Source organism: Leiobunum rupestre, chromosome 2 (genome assembly GCF_980474605.1).
Source record: "Leiobunum rupestre chromosome 2, qqLeiRupe1.1.hap1, whole genome shotgun sequence".
NCBI lineage: Eukaryota > Metazoa > Arthropoda > Arachnida > Opiliones > Sclerosomatidae > Leiobunum > Leiobunum rupestre.
In genome coordinates this window covers 54,615,528-54,621,527 of record NC_143385.1, presented here as the reverse complement: position 1 = coordinate 54,621,527, position 6,000 = coordinate 54,615,528, and positions in this window count along the sequence as shown.

Sequence of the window (6,000 nt, the reverse complement as noted above, 5' to 3'; positions counted from 1 at the left end):
TATTTTTTCAAATATTTTATAATCGTATCGAAAGAAAGGTTGACTACCAAAAAGCTCCTGAATAGAAAACGTTGCGGTAAAAAGTGTTTTCAAAGTTTAAAAATGCGGTTCGGAAGTAAATAACCCTTACGAGCCACCGTGCAAGTTACAATCAAGTGTGTTGGATATGTAAAAACTGATATTAAATAAATTCGATCAATATGACCCACGATTGATTGAAAAGCTACTCAAACGGATGATATAACTGAAACCACCCGAATCCAATTTCGACAGGGTTACCATCTAAGGAAGAATTGAACACGGTGGTTTTTTTCTCACGCTTACTGTAAGAATAATTCAAACAACATTGTGGAAATATGAAATAATTTAGAGGAAGCTTTTTAACTTTTAGAATAATTCTGAATAAAGTTTTTGTACCTATAAATTACAATATGACTGAGGAGGTTCATACTTATTTACGTACGAAAATACATTTAATGTTCGGGATCGTGGTGAATTTCGACATTATTATTCGTCGTTATCCCTGATGCACAAAGAGTCGATTTAGGGTCGGGCTTTGGTCGAAAAGTTGCTTTTGGTTCGTGGTCCAAATACCGACTCTAAAAGTCCTAAACGTTTTTGTCGCTATTAAAGTCGGTATGTCAACCTAAAAATTCGGACCACTTGCCGACACTAAAAGTCTTAAACATTTTTGAGATAATCCCACGTAAGTTCGTTTTTGGTTGCTTTTAAAGTCGGTAGGGTGACCTAACATTTTGGACCACTTGTTGAGTCAATAAGTCTTATCATCGGAACTATTAAGCATCCGAACGCCGACTTACATTGTAATAAATGTCGTTACTTGTAAAAGACATGACACATTTATAGCCCGACCAACGGCTGACTAATATCCGGCATTTTATTTACCAATTAATCGCGCAAAACTGTGAAAATTTGTGATCAAATGAAACAAATTGAAATATTTTTAAATAACTTCTTTTATGTACACTACACAGTAAAAACAACGTTTAGCTTTTAAACACATTTCTCACATCTAAACATGTGTTTTTCCTAAACGGGAAAAAAATATGTTCAAATCTTAAACGTCTTTGTGTTGTTAAAAGAAACGCCAAAATTTTAAACACTTCGTACGCGTTGCGGCGCCTTAGGAAGTGTTTATTTCGTAAACGTTTTCGGGAAGTAAACGTTTTTCTAAATACACTGCTTAGGTTTTAAACAAAACGTTTAGGCGGAACCGTTTTATATTTACGCGCGTCAGGCGCCATTTTACTTCAGCCGAGCTTTTGGACTTTGAAGCTCTACTTTATGGTTAGTATAATTTTTTTTATTTAATCATATTATAAGATGGTTAATTAATTAACAATTTCCACGAACGTCATAAGTTGAATGTGTAATGAAATCAAACTCTCCTATAATTGAGAAAAAAAATTTAGCCTTTTCCTTCTCTCATTACACCTCTCTAACGTCATGTAAGTTAAATTAGTACAATATCAAATAATATAAATTTGAGCTTTCAATTTTTCTCACATGATAATGTTTGAGATGAGTTCACAGACTGAGTTACTTTTAAACTATAGTTAATGGCAACTTCTCATGCATTTGCATATCAGCTACATAATGCAACTTATTTAGTATAGACAATTACTACCTTGATTAAATTCCACTGTTATAAAGAAAATTTACTCTTATCAGAATGGCTAAGATCATTTAAAAAATGACCTAAGAAAGCCATTGAACATGTTTTTAAGTGAAATCTAAAGAAGTGGTGATGTTTTCCATAGCGAGACTGATATATTTGGTCAGAAAAGGTTCCACTTGGGTCATTTAAATTTAATGGAAATTAACTATTTAACTTTTCAGTAAGAAATCTGACTTTGCCGTTGACTGGCTTTGAAATATTCCAAATTGCATGTTCAAATTTGGGGTTCAACATGTTTTTAAGCGAAATCTAAAGAAGTGGTGATGTTTTCCATAGTGAGACTGATATATTTGGTCAGAAAAGGTTCAACTTCGGTCATTTAAATTTAATGGGAATGAACTATTTAACAACCAATCATGTTAAAATTTGTGGTTAGTGTTAGTGAGTTTTAATTTCAAATTAAATAAACTTAATTTTTGTTTTATAGAAATATTTGACTGATATTTTAATATGTAAGTATTTTAGAAATAATATTTTATGGATTTTCTCAGCTGTGAACCGTGAAATGTTTTATATACACATTTCCTAAGTTTTAATTAACTCAACAACCAACTAAACCAAGGTTCTTTAAGCCTTTGTTATTTTAAGTCTTGGTTATTTAGAAGACCATTTTAGTAAATGCATTTTTTAATTTAGAAAAATGGTACTATAAATAATCAGTTGTGCTACAAAATTTTCAGTTAAAATACAGAGAAATGTGAAATTTGTGGAATTCCAGTGTTGGTCATTACTCAGCCACCAACCACCATAATATTTGAATGTTTGTATATGGCAGAACTAGAAAAAAATTAATTCCTAGAGTAATGATAAATGTTGAACATTCTAACCTTATGCTGCTATAATTAAAACATAAAAATTATAAAAAAACACTAACATTATTGGGTAAGTAAAATTCCTAGAGTGTTAATAATGATAGAAGGTAGCTTTTCTAAAATTTTAAGACTACATTAGGAAATTTACTGGCATTTCAGGGTTGATCGTTACTCAGCCACAATTATATACTACATTTCAATGTTTGTATGGACCAGAGCAAGGAAAAACTAATTTGGAGATTAACAAAGTAGAGAATAGTCATAAAAAGAATTTAACAGACTACATTAGGAAATGTTCTGGCATTTTAGGGTTGTTCGTTACTCGGCCACCATTATGTACTACATTTCAAAGGCAAAAAACTAATTCGTAGTGTTAAAATTTTAGAAAAGCTACCCTCAATTATTACTAACATTCTAGGAATTCATTTTTTCTAGGTCTGACCCATAGAAACATTAAAATGTAGTATATTATGGTGGCTGAGTAACGACCAACCCTGATTTAGCAGTCTAATTCAAATTTTGTTATTGTAATGTGTGTATTGTTAATTTGTGTCGTGTGAGAATGTTAAATCTGCGTCTTGTACGTACGGGGTCTCTAATCTACAACAGCTATTTGTTAACTTTTTGGACGGACCGAGTGCTGAGGGTTACGGTAAAAGTCTCAACGGCAGGTTTTCCACCAAATGTTAAGGGTATGCGTCTTTATATCACTATGCGATCGCATAGGGCGGGTTTCAAACCCGAGCCCTCATGCATGACAGGTGAGTGTTCTACCACAGAACAACCGACACTTGGTTCGCTTCTTGAAAATTGGAATTTCAGTTTCATTTAAAGCGAATATTAATAGCGTTTTATTTTTCGCTTCATTTGTAAATATAACAAGTTGGCAAGCTTGCCAAAATATACCTCTCCTCGGAAGAATTTGCCTAAAAATAAATAAAACCAACGTAAACACATTAATGAAAATGTATCACACGTTTAAAGCCGATAAGAAAACACGTAAAATATATTACGAAGTTACGAGTTAAGTAATCAAAACAAAACAAGAAGCAATAAACATCTACGTAAGGTGTTTATAATTTTCCTACCCAAACAAATATGACATTTATTTTTATCTCGCTTTTACTGGTATTTAACATTTTTAAGGGTGCACCTATGAACTCGGCAACTTTCTTATTCCTAATTTCAGAAAAATCGAAAATATTTTCATGTTTTTCAAACATTTATATTTTGACCAGTAGGTGAAAGATTAAAACGTTAAATAAGCCAGTTTAAGAAATATTCAAATAAAGTTGGTCAGGTTAAAAAATATTTTTTTACAGAGATATGAGGTCATGAAAAAACATGTTGGTATTTGGTTTGAAAATGTTGGAAATTTACTTTCTGTGCCTAATTTGTAGAAAAACACAATTATTACTTTCGTATAAAACTTATTAATTTTATTTTATCATATTGTTTAAAATTATCTTGAAGGTTTAATTGTAACCCCGTTTGTTGCCATAAATACCGTTAATTAAATTTCCAACATTTTCGAACTATTGCTTCCTATGATGAGATTGCTATTTTTCTGGAACTAATATATTTATGAAAAATCGGTCGTTTTCAATCGAACCAAATTTAACCGTATGTTTACAAAATTGCTCTATAACTCACTCAGTGAAAATCATAGAGTAACCAACTCACATAGAGTGGAAGGCGATCAGCGAAACCTGTTAACACTTTTCGTACGCCACGTCTTGTTTTAGAGGCGTGAAATAAACAAGTTGGCCTAAATGTCATGTACAATATCTGGTTAAAAAAGTAAGTTTATTCTCTAAAAAATGTAAAAACAACCCCATCGCTCTTCGGACTATATTTATTCCAGCCTCGAAAACAAGCTGGCCCGCGAGGATCAATGTTTCATGCGCTTCCATAGGTCCTTCCACTCTATGTGAGTGGTTACTCTATGGTGAAAATTTTCGTCTTTCACTTAACAACCAAAATCATTTAAAAAACATTGAACTCTTTTCAAATTTGCTGAAATTAGAAATTGTATAGTTACCGACTTCAAACGTTATTTAACTGAATCTTTCTGACAATGTGACTAAACCTTTAGCTAAATTAAGACACCATTCAAAACTCGAAATACCCCAAAACTAAGGGTAAGATAGACATTCAATCCAACATTTATCATAAGAAAAAATATAATAATAAATAAAGTAACAAAAAATTATATCCTAACGAACAAGTAACAAGATAATATTCTTATATTCTGCAGTAAAAAGTATAGCAAAAACTTCTGCCCCATACTCAATATGAAACCCAGAAACCTGACTAGTACTTAAGGCTGGTGCCAGTGTTTTCCTGGTTTTCTCTATTTTCTCGTTTTACCATCTTTTCTTGTTGTTTTGGCGCACGGAAAAACGACTGTACACACGGACATAATTTGCCAGGTTTTACAGCTGCGACCGCGGCTGTTAAACAAGAAAACGGAGGACCTTTTTTAAGACGCGTTGGGCCCGTCCAATCAGCGAGCGTTATGCCGTCACGTGGTAGACGCAAAAGTTCGTAAGCCTACTTTTAAAGACTTTCAAAATTGCTCCTTATATCACATGACAGCCTAACGCTCGCGGGGTCCCGCTCTTGTAACCCACCACGGGCGGTAGCGCACTGGGAGATGTTAGCTCCGTCCAAATGGTCCTATCTCCACCTCCGACGTCGGTCCGGCGTGGGCTGGTAACTGGGCTTCGGCCCAGGCTAACGGAGAGGGGCCGGGCAAACTGGCTGTCTCGGCGGATTGCGTTGCCTGCTGTGGGGCTGCGGGCCTCCGTATGAGGGCACGGCGGACCCATCTCCCGGCCTTTTGGAGTTCCACCGGGATATCCGGTGCCAGCTGTCCCGGGTTATGCGGGCTGCTGTGTGCCCGCCGTTCCCCTTTAGGGGCTCCTTCCCAAGGTCTTGGCTCTCTACCTTTCTAGGTAGGGTGTCGGCTGGCGTTGCCAGAGCATCTGCTCTTATCCCCACTGCTGTGTGCGAAGTGGCGCGTTGGTCGGCCCATTGCTGCACCTTCTGCTGGGTTGAGCGGCTTGCGTCGAGGGTGCGACCATCAGTAGTAGGGTTCTGCTACCCATGCTGGTTTTGTCACCTGTCCGGGCGTGTGGACGCTGGCGTAGGGAATTTGATGATGGACCTCCGGTGGTGTGGTTTCAATCTTACCGGTACACCGGGCTATAAATCTGATGCATGTCCAGCCTAACGCTCGCTGATTGGTCAAGCTCAAAGTGTGTAAAAAACCGGAAAGATATTTAAAACAAATTATCTGTTTTTCTCGTTTACCGGAAGCGCTGGCGGCGGTAAAATCCGACAAAATTTATCCGTGTGCACAGTCGTTTTGCCGTTCGCCAGAGCAACCGGAAAAGGCGGTAATTCGAGAAAATAGAGAAAATCAGGAAAACACTGCCCGTGTAAACCAGCCTTAAGGCCTACCTCTTTAATTTCTAAAGAAAACGC